This window comes from Phyllobates terribilis, unplaced genomic scaffold (assembly GCF_046119375.1).
Source record: "Phyllobates terribilis strain yellow unplaced genomic scaffold, ASM4611937v1 Scaffold_108__1_contigs__length_5656254, whole genome shotgun sequence".
Classification (NCBI taxonomy): domain Eukaryota; kingdom Metazoa; phylum Chordata; class Amphibia; order Anura; family Dendrobatidae; genus Phyllobates; species Phyllobates terribilis.
Window position 1 is genome coordinate 2,239,152 of NW_027362868.1, and position 19,490 is coordinate 2,258,641.

Here is a 19,490-nt window from a genome sequence, read left to right on the forward strand (position 1 = left end):
GAGGTGGAGTTATGCAGATGTAAAACGCGTGGATTGCAGCAGCAGCAAGCCGAAAAGTGCAGGCATGTGAGGGATCTAGAGGTTGACAGCATGTCTTCTTAACGGGAGTCCAGGTGGCCATCTCCACAAATGGACTTTTCAGAATCCTTGGGTGGCACCGTAGTCGGAAACCAATTCTGGTTATCGCTTCTCGGCCTTTTGGCTAAGATCAAGTGTAGTATCTGTTCTTATCAGTTTAATATCTGATACGTCCCCTATCTGGGGAACATATATTAAATGGATTTTTAGAACAGGGAGATGGAAAAAGAGCTTGCTCTGTCCACTCCACGCATTGACCTGGTATTGCAGTATCTCCAGGACCGGTGCACCCCTTCTTTAATGCAGTTTCTAAAATCAGAAAGAATTGAATTCAATGCTTTTTGTTCATTTTGCTTGTTTGTCGGATTTTGGGATGGACTCTTTGGCTTTGCTTTTCTTCTCCTCATTGGATTTTTCATGTTAAAAGTTGCAGAAGCCAGATGACAAGCTCATTTTGGTTCAACTTCAGCAACTGTGCATTGCATTGCCATGTAATGTAATGTAATGCAATGCTATCTATCTAGCTCTCCCTCTATACTTCCTTTTGGATAAACAGACATATTAGGCAAGCATTTTGGAGCTTTCACCTAAATAACTACAGGTGGTGAGATAAGCTGCACAATATAATTGACCTTTCAGTATATTGTTGCACACACACCATCTATTTAGCAAATGCCCTTGTTATCAACAGCAGCCTTTTAAACTCACCTGAGCTAACAGGTATGTGAGCTGGTTACTCTGCTGCGCTTAAAATTTCTTTTTTGGTTTGCTACAATGCCTTTTCTGAAACGTTGTCTCCCTCTGCTGGAACACTGACTTCTTTCATTTAATGCCTGCAGACTATAAAAGAGAAACCAACCCAAAAAGTTTGGTTGATTAGTCTGTGGCATTCTTTTAAACTGTTGCTTATGGCGGTCTCTGTGAGCTTCTCAGTGACATTCAGCCATCCAGGTATCCCGCCTGCAGTAGACGGAATGTGGCAATGGAACGCTGGCTGCGCGTGTCATAATAGGCTCTGAGCCTTTATATACCTGCGCACAGCAGCAGCCACCTTCAGTCAGCTGCTGGACAGCCATCAGCAGCAGCAGCAGGAGAGGTAATTAATCAGCAACCCTCCTGCTAAGGGTAGACAGCTGCTCGTTCCACCCCCCCCCCCACGCCTTAATTGGTTCTCCTCCCTTCCAACGGTGTTGAGGCGGGTGGGAACAGCCGGGGGTTGAGGGTACTGTGCTAAAAGAGGTGGAGTTATGCAGATCTAAAACGCGTGGATTGCAGCAGCAGCAAGCCGAAAAGTGCAGGCATGTGAGGGATCTAGAGGTTGACAGCATGTCTTCTTAACGGGAGTCCAGGTGGCCATCTCCACAAATGGACTTTTCAGAATCCTTGGGTGGCACCGTAGTCGGAAACCAATTCTGGTTATCACTTCTCGGCCTTTTGGCTAAGATCAAGTGTAGTATCTGTTCTTATCAGTTTAATATCTGATACGTCCCCTATCTGGGGACCATATATTAAATGGATTTTTAGAACAGGGAGATGGAAAAAGAGCTTGCTCTGTCCACTCCACGCATTGACCTGGTATTGCAGTACCTCCAGGACCGGTGCACCCCTTCTTTAATGCAGTTTCTAAAATCAGAAAGAATTGAATTCAATGCTTTTTGTTCATTTTGCTTGTTTGTCGGATTTTGGGATGGACTCTTTGGCTTTGCTTTTCTTCTCCTCATTGGATTTTTCATGTTAAAAGTTGCAGAAGCCAGATGACAAGCTCATTTTGGTTCAACTTCAGCAACTGTGCATTGCATTGCCATGTAATGTAATGTAATGCAATGCTATCTATCTAGCTCTCCCTCTATACTTCCTTTTGGATAAACAGACATATTAGGCAAGCATTTTGGAGCTTTCACCTAAATAACTACAGGTGGTGAGATAAGCTGCACAATATAATTGACCTTTCAGTATATTGTTGCACACACACCATCTATTTAGCAAATGCCCTTGTTATCAACAGCAGCCTTTTAAACTCACCTGAGCTAACAGGTATGTGAGCTGGTTACTCTGCTGCGCTTAAAATTTCTTTTTTGGTTTGCTACAATGCCTTTTCTGAAACGTTGTCTCCCTCTGCTGGAACACTGACTTCTTTCATTTAATGCCTGCAGACTATAAAAGAGAAACCAACCCAAAAAGTTTGGTTGATTAGTCTGTGGCATTCTTTTAAACTGTTGCTTATGGCGGTCTCTGTGAGCTTCTCAGTGACATTCAGCCATCCAGGTATCCCGCCTGCAGTAGACGGAATGTGGCAATGGAACGCTGGCTGCGCGTGTCATAATAGGCTCTGAGCCTTTATATACCTGCGCACAGCAGCAGCCACCTTCAGTCTGCTGCTGGACAGCCAGCAGCAGCAGCAGCAGGAGAGGTAATTAATCAGCAACCCTCCTGCTAAGGGTAGACAGCTGCTCGTTCCACCCCCCCCCCCCCCGCCTTAATTGGTTCTCCTCCCTTCCAACGGTGTTGAGGCGGGTGGGAATAGCCGGGGGTTGAGGGTACTGTGCTAAAAGAGGTGGAGTTATGCAGATCTAAAACGCGTGGATTGCAGCAGCAGCAAGCCGAAAAGTGCAGGCATGTGAGGGATCTAGAGGTTGACAGCATGTCTTCTTAACGGGAGTCCAGGTGGCCATCTCCACAAATGGACTTTTCAGAATCCTTGGGTGGCACCGTAGTCGGAAACCAATTCTGGTTATCGCTTCTCGGCCTTTTGGCTAAGATCAAGTGTAGTATCTGTTCTTATCAGTTTAATATCTGATACGTCCCCTATCTGGGGACCATATATTAAATGGATTTTTAGAACAGGGAGATGGAAAAAGAGCTTGCTCTGTCCACTCCACGCATTGACCTGGTATTGCAGTATCTCCAGGACCGGTGCACCCCTTCTTTAATGCAGTTTCTAAAATCAGAAAGAATTGAATTCAATGCTTTTTGTTCATTTTGCTTGTTTGTCGGATTTTGGGATGGACTCTTTGGCTTTGCTTTTCTTCTCCTCATTGGATTTTTCATGTTAAAAGTTGCAGAAGCCAGATGACAAGCTCATTTTGGTTCAACTTCAGCAACTGTGCATTGCATTGCCATGTAATGTAATGTAATGCAATGCTATCTATCTAGCTCTCCCTCTATACTTCCTTTTGGATAAACAGACATATTAGGCAAGCATTTTGGAGCTTTCACCTAAATAACTACAGGTGGTGAGATAAGCTGCACAATATAATTGACCTTTCAGTATATTGTTGCACACACACCATCTATTTAGCAAATGCCCTTGTTATCAACAGCAGCCTTTTAAACTCACCTGAGCTAACAGGTATGTGAGCTGGTTACTCTGCTGCGCTTAAAATTTCTTTTTTGGTTTGCTACAATGCCTTTTCTGAAACGTTGTCTCCCTCTGCTGGAACACTGACTTCTTTCATTTAATGCCTGCAGACTATAAAAGAGAAACCAACCCAAAAAGTTTGGTTGATTAGTCTGTGGCATTCTTTTAAACTGTTGCTTATGGCGGTCTCTGTGAGCTTCTCAGTGACATTCAGCCATCCAGGTATCCCGCCTGCGGTAGACGGAATGTGGCAATGGAACGCTGGCTGCGCGTGTCATAATAGGCTCTGAGCCTTTATATACCTGCGCACAGCAGCAGCCACCTTCAGTCTGCTGCTGGACAGCCAGCAGCAGCAGCAGCAGGAGAGGTAATTAATCAGCAACCCTCCTGCTAAGGGTAGACAGCTGCTCGTTCCACCCCCCCCCCCGCCTTAATTGGTTCTCCTCCCTTCCAACGGTGTTGAGGCGGGTGGGAACAGCCGGGGGTTGAGGGTACTGTGCTAAAAGAGGTGGAGTTATGCAGATCTAAAACGCGTGGATTGCAGCAGCAGCAAGCCGAAAAGTGCAGGCATGTGAGGGATCTAGAGGTTGACAGCATGTCTTCTTAACGGGAGTCCAGGTGGCCATCTCCACAAATGGACTTTTCAGAATCCTTGGGTGGCACCGTAGTCGGAAACCAATTCTGGTTATCGCTTCTCGGCCTTTTGGCTAAGATCAAGTGTAGTATCTGTTCTTATCAGTTTAATATCTGATACGTCCCCTATCTGGGGACCATATATTAAATGGATTTTTAGAACAGGGAGATGGAAAAAGAGCTTGCTCTGTCCACTCCACGCATTGACCTGGTATTGCAGTATCTCCAGGACCGGTGCACCCCTTCTTTAATGCAGTTTCTAAAATCAGAAAGAATTGAATTCAATGCTTTTTGTTCATTTTGCTTGTTTGTCGGATTTTGGGATGGACTCTTTGGCTTTGCTTTTCTTCTCCTCATTGGATTTTTCATGTTAAAAGTTGCAGAAGCCAGATGACAAGCTCATTTTGGTTCAACTTCAGCAACTGTGCATTGCATTGCCATGTAATGTAATGTAATGCAATGCTATCTATCTAGCTCTCCCTCTATACTTCCTTTTGGATAAACAGACATATTAGGCAAGCATTTTGGAGCTTTCACCTAAATAACTACAGGTGGTGAGATAAGCTGCACAATATAATTGACCTTTCAGTATATTGTTGCACACACACCATCTATTTAGCAAATGCCCTTGTTATCAACAGCAGCCTTTTAAACTCACCTGAGCTAACAGGTATGTGAGCTGGTTACTCTGCTGCGCTTAAAATTTCTTTTTTGGTTTGCTACAATGCCTTTTCTGAAACGTTGTCTCCCTCTGCTGGAACACTGACTTCTTTCATTTAATGCCTGCAGACTATAAAAGAGAAACCAACCCAAAAAGTTTGGTTGATTAGTCTGTGGCATTCTTTTAAACTGTTGCTTATGGCGGTCTCTGTGAGCTTCTCAGTGACATTCAGCCATCCAGGTATCCCGCCTGCAGTAGACGGAATGTGGCAATGGAACGCTGGCTGCGCGTGTCATAATAGGCTCTGAGCCTTTATATACCTGCGCACAGCAGCAGCCACCTTCAGTCTGCTGCTGGACAGCCAGCAGCAGCAGCAGCAGGAGAGGTAATTAATCAGCAACCCTCCTGCTAAGGGTAGACAGCTGCTCGTTCCACCCCCCCCCGCCTTAATTGGTTCTCCTCCCTTCCAACGGTGTTGAGGCGGGTGGGAACAGCCGGGGGTTGAGGGTACTGTGCTAAAAAAGGTGGAGTTATGCAGATCTAAAACGCGTGGATTGCAGCAGCAGCAAGCCGAAAAGTGCAGGCATGTGAGGGATCTAGAGGTTGACAGCATGTCTTCTTAACGGGAGTCCAGGTGGCCATCTCCACAAATGGACTTTTCAGAATCCTTGGGTGGCACCGTAGTCGGAAACCAATTCTGGTTATCGCTTCTCGGCCTTTTGGCTAAGATCAAGTGTAGTATCTGTTCTTATCAGTTTAATATCTGATACGTCCCCTATCTGGGGACCATATATTAAATGGATTTTTAGAACAGGGAGATGGAAAAAGAGCTTGCTCTGTCCACTCCACGCATTGACCTGGTATTGCAGTATCTCCAGGACCGGTGCACCCCTTCTTTAATGCAGTTTCTAAAATCAGAAAGAATTGAATTCAATGCTTTTTGTTCATTTTGCTTGTTTGTCGGATTTTGGGATGGACTCTTTGGCTTTGCTTTTCTTCTCCTCATTGGATTTTTCATGATAAAAGTTGCAGAAGCCAGATGACAAGCTCATTTTGGTTCAACTTCAGCAACTGTGCATTGCATTGCCATGTAATGTAATGTAATGCAATGCTATCTATCTAGCTCTCCCTCTATACTTCCTTTTGGATAAACAGACATATTAGGCAAGCATTTTGGAGCTTTCACCTAAATAACTACAGGTGGTGAGATAAGCTGCACAATATAATTGACCTTTCAGTATATTGTTGCACACACACCATCTATTTAGCAAATGCCCTTGTTATCAACAGCAGCCTTTTAAACTCACCTGAGCTATCAGGTATGTGAGCTGGTTACTCTGCTGCGCTTAAAATTTCTTTTTTGGTTTGCTACAATGCCTTTTCTGAAACGTTGTCTCCCTCTGCTGGAACACTGACTTCTTTCATTTAATGCCTGCAGACTATAAAAGAGAAACCAACCCAAAAAGTTTGGTTGATTAGTCTGTGGCATTCTTTTAAACTGTTGCTTATGGCGGTCTCTGTGAGCTTCTCAGTGACATTCAGCCATCCAGGTATCCCGCCTGCAGTAGACGGAATGTGGCAATGGAACGCTGGCTGCGCGTGTCATAATAGGCTCTGAGCCTTTATATACCTGCGCACAGCAGCAGCCACCTTCAGTCTGCTGCTGGACAGCCAGCAGCAGCAGCAGCAGGAGAGGTAATTAATCAGCAACCCTCCTGCTAAGGGTAGACAGCTGCTCGTTCCACCCCCCCCCCCCCCGCCTTAATTGGTTCTCCTCCCTTCCAACGGTGTTGAGGCGGGTGGGAACAGCCGGGGGTTGAGGGTACTGTGCTAAAAGAGGTGGAGTTATGCAGATCTAAAACGCGTGGATTGCAGCAGCAGCAAGCCGAAAAGTGCAGGCATGTGAGGGATCTAGAGGTTGACAGCATGTCTTCTTAACGGGAGTCCAGGTGGACATCTCCACAAATGGACTTTTCAGAATCCTTGGGTGGCACCGTAGTCGGAAACCAATTCTGGTTATCGCTTCTCGGCCTTTTGGCTAAGATCAAGTGTAGTATCTGTTCTTATCAGTTTAATATCTGATACGTCCCCTATCTGGGGACCATATATTAAATGGATTTTTAGAACAGGGAGATGGAAAAAGAGCTTGTTCTGTCCACTCCACGCATTGACCTGGTATTGCAGTATCTCCAGGACCGGTGCACCCCTTCTTTAATGCAGTTTCTAAAATCAGAAAGAATTGAATTCAATGCTTTTTGTTCATTTTGCTTGTTTGTCGGATTTTGGGATGGACTCTTTGGCTTTGCTTTTCTTCTCCTCATTGGATTTTTCATGTTAAAGTTGCAGAAGCCAGATGACAAGCTCATTTTTGTTCAACTTCAGCAACTGTGCATTGCATTGCCATGTAATGTAATGTAATGCAATGCTATCTATCTAGCTCTCCCTCTATACTTCCTTTTGGATAAACAGACATATTAGGCAAGCATTTTGGAGCTTTCACCTAAATAACTACAGGTGGTGAGATAAGCTGCACAATATAATTGACCTTTCAGTATATTGTTGCACACACACCATCTATTTAGCAAATGCCCTTGTTATCAACAGCAGCCTTTTAAACTCACCTGAGCTAACAGGTATGTGAGCTGGTTACTCTGCTGCGCTTAAAATTTCTTTTTTGGTTTGCTACAATGCCTTTTCTGAAACGTTGTCTCCCTCTGCTGGAACACTGACTTCTTTCATTTAATGCCTGCAGACTATAAAAGAGAAACCAACCCAAAAAGTTTGGTTGATTAGTCTGTGGCATTCTTTTAAACTGTTGCTTATGGCGGTCTCTGTGAGCTTCTCAGTGACATTCAGCCATCCAGGTATCCCGCCTGCAGTAGACGGAATGTGGCAATGGAACGCTGGCTGCGCGTGTCATAATAGGCTCTGAGCCTTTATATACCTGCGCACAGCAGCAGCCACCTTCAGTCTGCTGCTGGACAGCCAGCAGCAGCAGCAGCAGGAGAGGTAATTAATCAGCAACCCTCCTGCTAAGGGTAGACAGCTGCTCGTTCCACCCCCCCCCCCCCGCCTTAATTGGTTCTCCTCCCTTCCAACGGTGTTGAGGCGGGTGGGAACAGCCGGGGGTTGAGGGTACTGTGCTAAAAGAGGTGGAGTTATGCAGATCTAAAACGCGTGGATTGCAGCAGCAGCAAGCCGAAAAGTGCAGGCATGTGAGGGATCTAGAGGTTGACAGCATGTCTTCTTAACGGGAGTCCAGGTGGCCATCTCCACAAATGGACTTTTCAGAATCCTTGGGTGGCACCGTAGTCGGAAACCAATTCTGGTTATCGCTTCTCGGCCTTTTGGCTAAGATCAAGTGTAGTATCTGTTCTTATCAGTTTAATATCTGATACGTCCCCTATCTGGGGACCATATATTAAATGGATTTTTAGAACAGGGAGATGGAAAAAGAGCTTGCTCTGTCCACTCCACGCATTGACCTGGTATTGCAGTATCTCCAGGACCGGTGCACCCCTTCTTTAATGCAGTTTCTAAAATCAGAAAGAATTGAATTCAATGCTTTTTGTTCATTTTGCTTGTTTGTCGGATTTTGGGATGGACTCTTTGGCTTTGCTTTTCTTCTCCTCATTGGATTTTTCATGTTAAAAGTTGCAGAAGCCAGATGACAAGCTCATTTTGGTTCAACTTCAGCAACTGTGCATTGCATTGCCATGTAATGTAATGTAATGCAATGCTATCTATCTAGCTCTCCCTCTATACTTCCTTTTGGATAAACAGACATATTAGGCAAGCATTTTGGAGCTTTCACCTAAATAACTACAGGTGGTGAGATAAGCTGCACAATATAATTGACCTTTCAGTATATTGTTGCACACACACCATCTATTTAGCAAATGCCCTTGTTATCAACAGCAGCCTTTTAAACTCACCTGAGCTAACAGGTATGTGAGCTGGTTACTCTGCTGCGCTTAAAATTTCTTTTTTGGTTTGCTACAATGCCTTTTCTGAAACGTTGTCTCCCTCTGCTGGAACACTGACTTCTTTCATTTAATGCCTGCAGACTATAAAAGAGAAACCAACCCAAAAAGTTTGGTTGATTAGTCTGTGGCATTCTTTTAAACTGTTGCTTATGGCGGTCTCTGTGAGCTTCTCAGTGACATTCAGCCATCCAGGTATCCCGCCTGCAGTAGACGGAATGTGGCAATGGAACGCTGGCTGCGCCTGTCATAATAGGCTCTGAGCCTTTATATACCTGCGCACAGCAGCAGCCACCTTCAGTCTGCTGCTGGACAGCCAGCAGCAGCAGCAGCAGGAGAGGTAATTAATCAGCAACCCTCCTGCTAAGGGTAGACAGCTGCTCGTTCCACCCCCCCCCCCGCCTTAATTGGTTCTCCTCCCTTCCAACGGTGTTGAGGCGGGTGGGAACAGCCGGGGGTTGAGGGTACTGTGCTAAAAGAGGTGGAGTTATGCAGATCTAAAACGCGTGGATTGCAGCAGCAGCAAGCCGAAAAGTGCAGGCATGTGAGGGATCTAGAGGTTGACAGCATGTCTTCTTAACGGGAGTCCAGGTGGCCATCTCCACAAATGGACTTTTCAGAATCCTTGGGTGGCACCGTAGTCGGAAACCAATTCTGGTTATCGCTTCTCGGCCTTTTGGCTAAGATCAAGTGTAGTATCTGTTCTTATCAGTTTAATATCTGATACGTCCCCTATCTGGGGACCATATATTAAATGGATTTTTAGAACAGGGAGATGGAAAAAGAGCTTGCTCTGTCCACTCCACGCATTGACCTGGTATTGCAGTATCTCCAGGACCGGTGCACCCCTTCTTTAATGCAGTTTCTAAAATCAGAAAGAATTGAATTCAATGCTTTTTGTTCATTTTGCTTGTTTGTCGGATTTTGGGATGGACTCTTTGGCTTTGCTTTTCTTCTCCTCATTGGATTTTTCATGTTAAAAGTTGCAGAAGCCAGATGACAAGCTCATTTTGGTTCAACTTCAGCAACTGTGCATTGCATTGCCATGTAATGTAATGTAATGCAATGCTATCTATCTAGCTCTCCCTCTATACTTCCTTTTGGATAAACAGACATATTAGGCAAGCATTTTGGAGCTTTCACCTAAATAACTACAGGTGGTGAGATAAGCTGCACAATAAAATTGACCTTTCAGTATATTGTTGCATACACACCATCTATTTAGCAAATGCCCTTGTTATCAACAGCAGCCTTTTAAACTCACCTGAGCTAACAGGTATGTGAGCTGGTTACTCTGCTGCGCTTAAAATTTCTTTTTTGGTTTGCTACAATGCCTTTTCTGAAACGTTGTCTCCCTCTGCTGGAACACTGACTTCTTTCATTTAATACCTGCAGACTATAAAAGAGAAACCAACCCAAAAAGTTTGGTTGATTAGTCTGTGGCATTCTTTTAAACTGTTGCTTATGGCGGTCTCTGTGAGCTTCTCAGTGACATTCAGCCATCCAGGTATCCCGCCTGCAGTAGACGGAATGTGGCAATGGAACGCTGGCTGCGCGTGTCATAATAGGCTCTGAGCCTTTATATACCTGCGCACAGCAGCAGCCACCTTCAGTCTGCTGCTGGACAGCCAGCAGCAGCAGCAGGAGAGGTAATTAATCAGCAACCCTCCTGCTAAGGGTAGACAGCTGCTCGTTCCACCCCCCCCCCCGCCTTAATTGGTTCTCCTCCCTTCCAACGGTGTTGAGGCGGGTGGGAACAGCCGGGGGTTGAGGGTACTGTGCTAAAAGAGGTGGAGTTATGCAGATCTAAAACGCGTGGATTGCAGCAGCAGCAAGCCGAAAAGTGCAGGCATGTGAGGGATCTAGAGGTTGACAGCATGTCTTCTTAACGGGAGTCCAGGTGGCCATCTCCACAAATGGACTTTTCAGAATCCTTGGGTGGCACCGTAGTCGGAAACCAATTCTGGTTATCGCTTCTCGGCCTTTTGGCTAAGATCAAGTGTAGTATCTGTTCTTATCAGTTTAATATCTGATACGTCCCCTATCTGGGGACCATATATTAAATGGATTTTTAGAACAGGGAGATGGAAAAAGAGCTTGCTCTGTCCACTCCACGCATTGACCTGGTATTGCAGTATCTCCAGGACCGGTGCACCCCTTCTTTAATGCAGTTTCTAAAATCAGAAAGAATTGAATTCAATGCTTTTTGTTCATTTTGCTTGTTTGTCGGATTTTGGGATGGACTCTTTGGCTTTGCTTTTCTTCTCCTCATTGGATTTTTCATGTTAAAAGTTGCAGAAGCCAGATGACAAGCTCATTTTGGTTCAACTTCAGCAACTGTGCATTGCATTGCCATGTAATGTAATGTAATGCAATGCTATCTATCTAGCTCTCCCTCTATACTTCCTTTTGGATAAACAGACATTTTATGCAAGCATTTTGGAGCTTTCACCTAAATAACTACAGGTGGTGAGATAAGCTGCACAATATAATTGACCTTTCAGTATATTGTTGCACACACACCATCTATTTAGCAAATGCCCTTGTTATCAACAGCAGCCTTTTAAACTCACCTGAGCTAACAGGTATGTGAGCTGGTTACTCTGCTGCGCTTAAAATTTCTTTTTTGGTTTGCTACAATGCCTTTTCTGAAACGTTGTCTCCCTCTGCTGGAACACTGACTTCTTTCATTTAATGCCTGCAGACTATAAAAGAGAAACCAACCCAAAAAGTTTGGTTGATTAGTCTGTGGCATTCTTTTAAACTGTTGCTTATGGCGGTCTCTGTGAGCTTCTCAGTGACATTCAGCCATCCAGGTATCCCGCCTGCAGTAGACGGAATGTGGCAATGGAACGCTGGCTGCGCGTGTCATAATAGGCTCTGAGCCTTTATATACCTGCGCACAGCAGCAGCCACCTTCAGTCTGCTGCTGGACAGCCAGCAGCAGCAGCAGCAGGAGAGGTAATTAATCAGCAACCCTCCTGCTAAGGGTAGACAGCTGCTCGTTCCACCCCCCCCCCCCGCCTTAATTGGTTCTCCTCCCTTCCAACGGTGTTGAGGCGGGTGGGAACAGCCGGGGGTTGAGGGTACTGTGCTAAAAGAGGTGGAGTTATGCAGATCTAAAACGCGTGGATTGCAGCAGCAGCAAGCCGAAAAGTGCAGGCATGTGAGGGATCTAGAGGTTGACAGCATGTCTTCTTAACGGGAGTCCAGGTGGCCATCTCCACAAATGGACTTTTCAGAATCCTTGGGTGGCACCGTAGTCGGAAACCAATTCTGGTTATCGCTTCTCGGCCTTTTGGCTAAGATCAAGTGTAGTATCTGTTCTTATCAGTTTAATATCTGATACGTCCCCTATCTGGGGACCATATATTAAATGGATTTTTAGAACAGGGAGATGGAAAAAGAGCTTGCTCTGTCCACTCCACGCATTGACCTGGTATTGCAGTATCTTCAGGACCGGTGCACCCCTTCTTTAATGCAGTTTCTAAAATCAGAAAGAATTGAATTCAATGCTTTTTGTTCATTTTGCTTGTTTGTCGGATTTTGGGATGGACTCTTTGGCTTTGCTTTTCTTCTCCTCATTGGATTTTTCATGTTAAAAGTTGCAGAAGCCACATGACAAGCTCATTTTGGTTCAACTTCAGCAACTGTGCATTGCATTGCCATGTAATGTAATGTAATGCAATGCTATCTATCTAGCTCTCCCTCTATACTTCCTTTTGGATAAACAGACATATTAGGCAAGCATTTTGGAGCTTTCACCTAAATAACTACAGGTGGTGAGATAAGCTGCACAATATAATTGACCTTTCAGTATATTGTTGCATACACACCATCTATTTAGCAAATGCCCTTGTTATCAACAGCAGCCTTTTAAACTCACCTGAGCTAACAGGTATGTGAGCTGGTTACTCTGCTGCGCTTAAAATTTCTTTTTTGGTTTGCTACAATGCCTTTTCTGAAACGTTGTCTCCCTCTGCTGGAACACTGACTTCTTTCATTTAATGCCTGCAGACTATAAAAGAGAAACCAACCCAAAAAGTTTGGTTGATTAGTCTGTGGCATTCTTTTAAACTGTTGCTTATGGCGGTCTCTGTGAGCTTCTCAGTGACATTCAGCCATCCAGGTATCCCGCCTGCAGTAGACGGAATGTGGCAATGGAACGCTGGCTGCGCGTGTCATAATAGGCTCTGAGCCTTTATATACCTGCGCACAGCAGCAGCCACCTTCAGTCTGCTGCTGGACAGCCAGCAGCAGCAGCAGCAGGAGAGGTAATTAATCAGCAACCCTCCTGCTAAGGGTAGACAGCTGCTCGTTCCACCCCCCCCCCCGCCTTAATTGGTTCTCCTCCCTTCCAACGGTGTTGAGGCGGGTGGGAACAGCCGGGGGTTGAGGGTACTGTGCTAAAAGAGGTGGAGTTATGCAGATCTAAAACGCGTGGATTGCAGCAGCAGCAAGCCGAAAAGTGCAGGCATGTGAGGGATCTAGAGGTTGACAGCATGTCTTCTTAACGGGAGTCCAGGTGGCCATCTCCACAAATGGACTTTTCAGAATCCTTGGGTGGCACCGTAGTCGGAAACCAATTCTGGTTATCGCTTCTCGGCCTTTTGGCTAAGATCAAGTGTAATATCTGTTCTTATCAGTTTAATATCTGATATGTCCCCTATCTGGGGACCATATATTAAATGGATTTTTAGAACAGGGAGATGGAAAAAGAGCTTGCTCTGTCCACTCCACGCATTGACCTGGTATTGCAGTATCTCCAGGACCGGTGCACCCCTTCTTTAATGCAGTTTCTAAAATCAGAAAGAATTGAATTCAATGCTTTTTGTTCATTTTGCTTGTTTGTCGGATTTTGGGATGGACTCTTTGGCTTTGCTTTTCTTCTCCTCATTGGATTTTTCATGTTAAAAGTTGCAGAAGCCAGATGACAAGCTCATTTTGGTTCAACTTCAGCAACTGTGCATTGCATTGCCATGTAATGTAATGTAATGCAATGCTATCTATCTAGCTCTCCCTCTATACTTCCTTTTGGATAAACAGACATATTAGGCAAGCATTTTGGAGCTTTCACCTAAATAACTACAGGTGGTGAGATAAGCTGCACAATATAATTGACCTTTCAGTATATTGTTGCACACACACCATCTATTTAGCAAATGCCCTTGTTATCAACAGCAGCCTTTTAAACTCACCTGAGCTAACAGGTATGTGAGCTGGTTACTCTGCTGCGCTTAAAATTTCTTTTTTGGTTTGCTACAATGCCTTTTCTGAAACGTTGTCTCCCTCTGCTGGAACACTGACTTCTTTCATTTAATGCCTGCAGACTATAAAAGAGAAACCAACCCAAAAAGTTTGGTTGATTAGTCTGTGGCATTCTTTTAAACTGTTGCTTATGGCGGTCTCTGTGAGCTTCTCAGTGACATTCAGCCATCCAGGTATCCCGCCTGCAGTAGACGGAATGTGGCAATGGAACGCTGGCTGCGCGTGTCATAATAGGCTCTGAGCCTTTATATACCTGCGCACAGCAGCAGCCACCTTCAGTCTGCTGCTGGACAGCCAGCAGCAGCAGCAGCAGGAGAGGTAATTAATCAGCAACCCTCCTGCTAAGGGTAGACAGCTGCTCGTTCCACCCCCCCCCCGCCTTAATTGGTTCTCCTCCCTTCCAACGGTGTTGAGGCGGGTGGGAACAGCCGGGGGTTGAGGGTACTGTGCTAAAAGAGGTGGAGTTATGCAGATCTAAAACGCGTGGATTGCAGCAGCAGCAAGCCGAAAAGTGCAGGCATGTGAGGGATCTAGAGGTTGACAGCATGTCTTCTTAACGGGAGTCCAGGTGGCCATCTCCACAAATGGACTTTTCAGAATCCTTGGGTGGCATCGTAGTCGGAAACCAATTCTGGTTATCGCTTCTCGGCCTTTTGGCTAAGATCAAGTGTAGTATCTGTTCTTATCAGTTTAATATCTGATACGTCCCCTATCTGGGGACCATATATTAAATGGATTTTTAGAACAGGGAGATGGAAAAAGAGCTTGCTCTGTCCACTCCACGCATTGACCTGGTATTGCAGTATCTCCAGGACCGGTGCACCCCTTCTTTAATGCAGTTTCTAAAATCAGAAAGAATTGAATTCAATGCTTTTTGTTCATTTTGCTTGTTTGTCGGATTTTGGGATGGACTCTTTGGCTTTGCTTTTCTTCTCCTCATTGGATTTTTCATGATAAAAGTTGCAGAAGCCAGATGACAAGCTCATTTTGGTTCAACTTCAGCAACTGTGCATTGCATTGCCATGTAATGTAATGTAATGCAATGCTATCTATCTAGCTCTCCCTCTATACTTCCTTTTGGATAAACAGACATATTAGGCAAGCATTTTGGAGCTTTCACCTAAATAACTACAGGTGGTGAGATAAGCTGCACAATATAATTGACCTTTCAGTATATTGTTGCACACACACCATCTATTTAGCAAATGCCCTTGTTATCAACAGCAGCCTTTTAAACTCACCTGAGCTATCAGGTATGTGAGCTGGTTACTCTGCTGCGCTTAAAATTTCTTTTTTGGTTTGCTACAATGCCTTTTCTGAAACGTTGTCTCCCTCTGCTGGAACACTGACTTCTTTCATTTAATGCCTGCAGACTATAAAAGAGAAACCAACCCAAAAAGTTTGGTTGATTAGTCTGTGGCATTCTTTTAAACTGTTGCTTATGGCGGTCTCTGTGAGCTTCTCAGTGACATTCAGCCATCCAGGTATCCCGCCTGCAGTAGACGGAATGTGGCAATGGAACGCTGGCTGCGCGTGTCATAATAGGCTCTGAGCCTTTATATACCTGCGCACAGCAGCAGCCACCTTCAGTCTGCTGCTGGACAGCCAGCAGCAGCAGCAGCAGGAGAGGTAATTAATCAGCAACCCTCCTGCTAAGGGTAGACAGCTGCTCGTTCCACCCCCCCCCCCCCGCCTTAATTGGTTCTCCTCCCTTCCAACGGTGTTGAGGCGGGTGGGAACAGCCGGGGGTTGAGGGTACTGTGCTAAAAGAGGTGGAGTTATGCAGATCTAAAACGCGTGGATTGCAGCAGCAGCAAGCCGAAAAGTGCAGGCATGTGAGGGATCTAGAGGTTGACAGCATGTCTTCTTAACGGGAGTCCAGGTGGACATCTCCACAAATGGACTTTTCAGAATCCTTGGGTGGCACCGTAGTCGGAAACCAATTCTGGTTATCGCTTCTCGGCCTTTTGGCTAAGATCAAGTGTAGTATCTGTTCTTATCAGTTTAATATCTGATACGTCCCCTATCTGGGGACCATATATTAAATGGATTTTTAGAACAGGGAGATGGAAAAAGAGCTTGTTCTGTCCACTCCACGCATTGACCTGGTATTGCAGTATCTCCAGGACCGGTGCACCCCTTCTTTAATGCAGTTTCTAAAATCAGAAAGAATTGAATTCAATGCTTTTTGTTCATTTTGCTTGTTTGTCGGATTTTGGGATGGACTCTTTGGCTTTGCTTTTCTTCTCCTCATTGGATTTTTCATGTTAAAGTTGCAGAAGCCAGATGACAAGCTCATTTTTGTTCAACTTCAGCAACTGTGCATTGCATTGCCATGTAATGTAATGTAATGCAATGCTATCTATCTAGCTCTCCCTCTATACTTCCTTTTGGATAAACAGACATATTAGGCAAGCATTTTGGAGCTTTCACCTAAATAACTACAGGTGGTGAGATAAGCTGCACAATATAATTGACCTTTCAGTATATTGTTGCACACACACCATCTATTTAGCAAATGCCCTTGTTATCAACAGCAGCCTTTTAAACTCACCTGAGCTAACAGGTATGTGAGCTGGCTACTCTGCTGCGCTTAAAATTTCTTTTTTGGTTTGCTACAATGCCTTTTCTGAAACGTTGTCTCCCTCTGCTGGAACACTGACTTCTTTCATTTAATGCCTGCAGACTATAAAAGAGAAACCAACCCAAAAAGTTTGGTTGATTAGTCTGTGGCATTCTTTTAAACTGTTGCTTATGGCGGTCTCTGTGAGCTTCTCAGTGACATTCAGCCATCCAGGTATCCCGCCTGCAGTAGACGGAATGTGGCAATGGAACGCTGGCTGCGCGTGTCATAATAGGCTCTGAGCCTTTATATACCTGCGCACAGCAGCAGCCACCTTCAGTCTGCTGCTGGACAGCCAGCAGCAGCAGCAGCAGGAGAGGTAATTAATCAGCAACCCTCCTGCTAAGGGTAGACAGCTGCTCGTTCCACCCCCCCCTCCCCGCCTTAATTGGTTCTCCTCCCTTCCAACGGTGTTGAGGCGGGTGGGAACAGCCGGGGGTTGAGGGTACTGTGCTAAAAGAGGTGGAGTTATGCAGATCTAAAACGCGTGGATTGCAGCAGCAGCAAGCCGAAAAGTGCAGGCATGTGAGGGATCTAGAGGTTGACAGCATGTCTTCTTAACGGGAGTCCAGGTGGCCATCTCCACAAATGGACTTTTCAGAATCCTTGGGTGGCACCGTAGTCGGAAACCAATTCTGGTTATCGCTTCTCGGCCTTTTGGCTAAGATCAAGTGTAGTATCTGTTCTTATCAGTTTAATATCTGATACGTCCCCTATCTGGGGACCATATATTAAATGGATTTTTAGAACAGGGAGATGGAAAAAGAGCTTGCTCTGTCCACTCCACGCATTGACCTGGTATTGCAGTATCTCCAGGACCGGTGCACCCCTTCTTTAATGCAGTTTCTAAAATCAGAAAGAATTGAATTCAATGCTTTTTGTTCATTTTGCTTGTTTGTCGGATTTTGGGATGGACTCTTTGGCTTTGCTTTTCTTCTCCTCATTGGATTTTTCATGTTAAAAGTTGCAGAAGCCAGATGACAAGCTCATTTTGGTTCAACTTCAGCAACTGTGCATTGCATTGCCATGTAATGTAATGTAATGCAATGCTATCTATCTAGCTCTCCCTCTATACTTCCTTTTGGATAAACAGACATATTAGGCAAGCATTTTGGAGCTTTCACCTAAATAACTACAGGTGGTGAGATAAGCTGCACAATATAATTGACCTTTCAGTATATTGTTGCACACACACCATCTATTTAGCAAATGCCCTTGTTATCAACAGCAGCCTTTTAAACTCACCTGAGCTAACAGGTATGTGAGCTGGTTACTCTGCTGCGCTTAAAATTTCTTTTTTGGTTTGCTACAATGCCTTTTCTGAAACGTTGTCTCCCTCTGCTGGAACACTGACTTCTTTCATTTAATGCCTGCAGACTATAAAAGAGAAACCAACCCAAAAAGTTTGGTTGATTAGTCTGTGGCATTCTTTTAAACTGTTGCTTATGGCGGTCTCTGTGAGCTTCTCAGTGACATTCAGCCATCCAGGTATCCCGCCTGCAGTAGACGGAATGTGGCAATGGAACGCTGGCTGCGCCTGTCATAATAGGCTCTGAGCCTTTATATACCTGCGCACAGCAGCAGCCACCTTCAGTCTGCTGCTGGACAGCCAGCAGCAGCAGCAGCAGGAGAGGTAATTAATCAGCAACCCTCCTGCTAAGGGTAGACAGCTGCTCGTTCCACCCCCCCCCCCCGCCTTAATTGGTTCTCCTCCCTTCCAACGGTGTTGAGGCGGGTGGGAACAGCCGGGGGTTGAGGGTACTGTGCTAAAAGAGGTGGAGTTATGCAGATCTAAAACGCGTGGATTGCAGCAGCAGCAAGCCGAAAAGTGCAGGCATGTGAGGGATCTAGAGGTTGACAGCATGTCTTCTTAACGGGAGTCCAGGTGGCCATCTCCACAAATGGACTTTTCAGAATCCTTGGGTGGCACCGTAGTCGGAAACCAATTCTGGTTATCGCTTCTCGGCCTTTTGGCTAAGATCAAGTGTAGTATCTGTTCTTATCAGTTTAATATCTGATACGTCCCCTATCTGGGGACCATATATTAAATGGATTTTTAGAACAGGGAGATGGAAAAAGAGCTTGCTCTGTCCACTCCACGCATTGACCTGGTATTGCAGTATCTCCAGGACCGGTGCACCCCTTCTTTAATGCAGTTTCTAAAATCAGAAAGAATTGAATTCAATGCTTTTTGTTCATTTTGCTTGTTTGTCGGATTTTGGGATGGACTCTTTGGCTTTGCTTTTCTTCTCCTCATTGGATTTTTCATGTTAAAAGTTGCAGAAGCCAGATGACAAGCTCATTTTGGTTCAACTTCAGCAACTGTGCATTGCATTGCCATGTAATGTAATGTAATGCAATGCTATCTATCTAGCTCTCCCTCTATACTTCCTTTTGGATAAACAGACATATTAGGCAAGCATTTTGGAGCTTTCACCTAAATAACTACAGGTGGTGAGATAAGCTGCACAATATAATTGACCTTTCAGTATATTGTTGCACACACACCATCTATTTAGCAAATGCCCTTGTTATCAACAGCAGCCTTTTAAACTCACCTGAGCTAACAGGTATGTGAGCTGGTTACTCTGCTGCGCTTAAAATTTCTTTTTTGGTTTGCTACAATGCCTTTTCTGAAACGTTGTCTCCCTCTGCTGGAACACTGACTTCTTTCATTTAATGCCTGCAGACTATAAAAGAGAAACCAACCCAAAAAGTTTGGTTGATTAGTCTGTGGCATTCTTTTAAACTGTTGCTTATGGCGGTCTCTGTGAGCTTCTCAGTGACATTCAGCCATCCAGGTATCCCGCCTGCAGTAGACGGAATGTGGCAATGGAACGCTGGCTGCGCGTGTCATAATAGGCTCTGAGCCTTTATATACCTGCG

General features: G+C 45.0%; 15 non-coding genes across 15 annotated transcripts; all 15 read left to right on the plus strand.

Moving 5' to 3' along the window:
• Nucleotides 1–182: 182 nt before the first annotated feature.
• On the plus strand, nt 183–373 carry LOC141200505 (U2 spliceosomal RNA). The gene has a single exon (XR_012272225.1). It is a non-coding gene; the product is annotated as a U2 spliceosomal RNA (small nuclear RNA).
• A 1,123-nt stretch (nt 374–1,496) lies between these two features.
• LOC141200224 (U2 spliceosomal RNA) lies at nt 1,497–1,687 on the plus strand. Its single transcript, XR_012271951.1, has one exon. It is a non-coding gene; the product is annotated as a U2 spliceosomal RNA (small nuclear RNA).
• Nucleotides 1,688–2,811: 1,124 nt separating this feature from the next.
• Nucleotides 2,812–3,002, plus strand: LOC141199547 (U2 spliceosomal RNA). Its single transcript, XR_012271295.1, has one exon. It is a non-coding gene; the product is annotated as a U2 spliceosomal RNA (small nuclear RNA).
• Nucleotides 3,003–4,123: 1,121 nt separating this feature from the next.
• Nucleotides 4,124–4,314, plus strand: LOC141199548 (U2 spliceosomal RNA). Its single transcript, XR_012271296.1, has one exon. It is a non-coding gene; the product is annotated as a U2 spliceosomal RNA (small nuclear RNA).
• Nucleotides 4,315–5,433: 1,119 nt separating this feature from the next.
• On the plus strand, nt 5,434–5,624 carry LOC141199549 (U2 spliceosomal RNA). Its single transcript, XR_012271297.1, has one exon. It is a non-coding gene; the product is annotated as a U2 spliceosomal RNA (small nuclear RNA).
• Nucleotides 5,625–6,748: 1,124 nt separating this feature from the next.
• On the plus strand, nt 6,749–6,939 carry LOC141200522 (U2 spliceosomal RNA). The gene has a single exon (XR_012272241.1). It is a non-coding gene; the product is annotated as a U2 spliceosomal RNA (small nuclear RNA).
• Nucleotides 6,940–8,061: 1,122 nt separating this feature from the next.
• LOC141199550 (U2 spliceosomal RNA) lies at nt 8,062–8,252 on the plus strand. The gene has a single exon (XR_012271298.1). It is a non-coding gene; the product is annotated as a U2 spliceosomal RNA (small nuclear RNA).
• A 1,121-nt stretch (nt 8,253–9,373) lies between these two features.
• Nucleotides 9,374–9,564, plus strand: LOC141199551 (U2 spliceosomal RNA). The gene has a single exon (XR_012271299.1). It is a non-coding gene; the product is annotated as a U2 spliceosomal RNA (small nuclear RNA).
• A 1,118-nt stretch (nt 9,565–10,682) lies between these two features.
• On the plus strand, nt 10,683–10,873 carry LOC141199552 (U2 spliceosomal RNA). Its single transcript, XR_012271300.1, has one exon. It is a non-coding gene; the product is annotated as a U2 spliceosomal RNA (small nuclear RNA).
• A 1,122-nt stretch (nt 10,874–11,995) lies between these two features.
• LOC141200445 (U2 spliceosomal RNA) lies at nt 11,996–12,186 on the plus strand. Its single transcript, XR_012272166.1, has one exon. It is a non-coding gene; the product is annotated as a U2 spliceosomal RNA (small nuclear RNA).
• Nucleotides 12,187–13,307: 1,121 nt separating this feature from the next.
• On the plus strand, nt 13,308–13,498 carry LOC141200477 (U2 spliceosomal RNA). The gene has a single exon (XR_012272197.1). It is a non-coding gene; the product is annotated as a U2 spliceosomal RNA (small nuclear RNA).
• Nucleotides 13,499–14,618: 1,120 nt separating this feature from the next.
• On the plus strand, nt 14,619–14,809 carry LOC141199553 (U2 spliceosomal RNA). Its single transcript, XR_012271301.1, has one exon. It is a non-coding gene; the product is annotated as a U2 spliceosomal RNA (small nuclear RNA).
• A 1,123-nt stretch (nt 14,810–15,932) lies between these two features.
• LOC141200523 (U2 spliceosomal RNA) lies at nt 15,933–16,123 on the plus strand. The gene has a single exon (XR_012272242.1). It is a non-coding gene; the product is annotated as a U2 spliceosomal RNA (small nuclear RNA).
• Nucleotides 16,124–17,245: 1,122 nt separating this feature from the next.
• Nucleotides 17,246–17,436, plus strand: LOC141199555 (U2 spliceosomal RNA). Its single transcript, XR_012271303.1, has one exon. It is a non-coding gene; the product is annotated as a U2 spliceosomal RNA (small nuclear RNA).
• A 1,122-nt stretch (nt 17,437–18,558) lies between these two features.
• On the plus strand, nt 18,559–18,749 carry LOC141199556 (U2 spliceosomal RNA). The gene has a single exon (XR_012271304.1). It is a non-coding gene; the product is annotated as a U2 spliceosomal RNA (small nuclear RNA).
• The last annotated feature ends 741 nt before the right edge of the window (nt 18,750–19,490 follow it).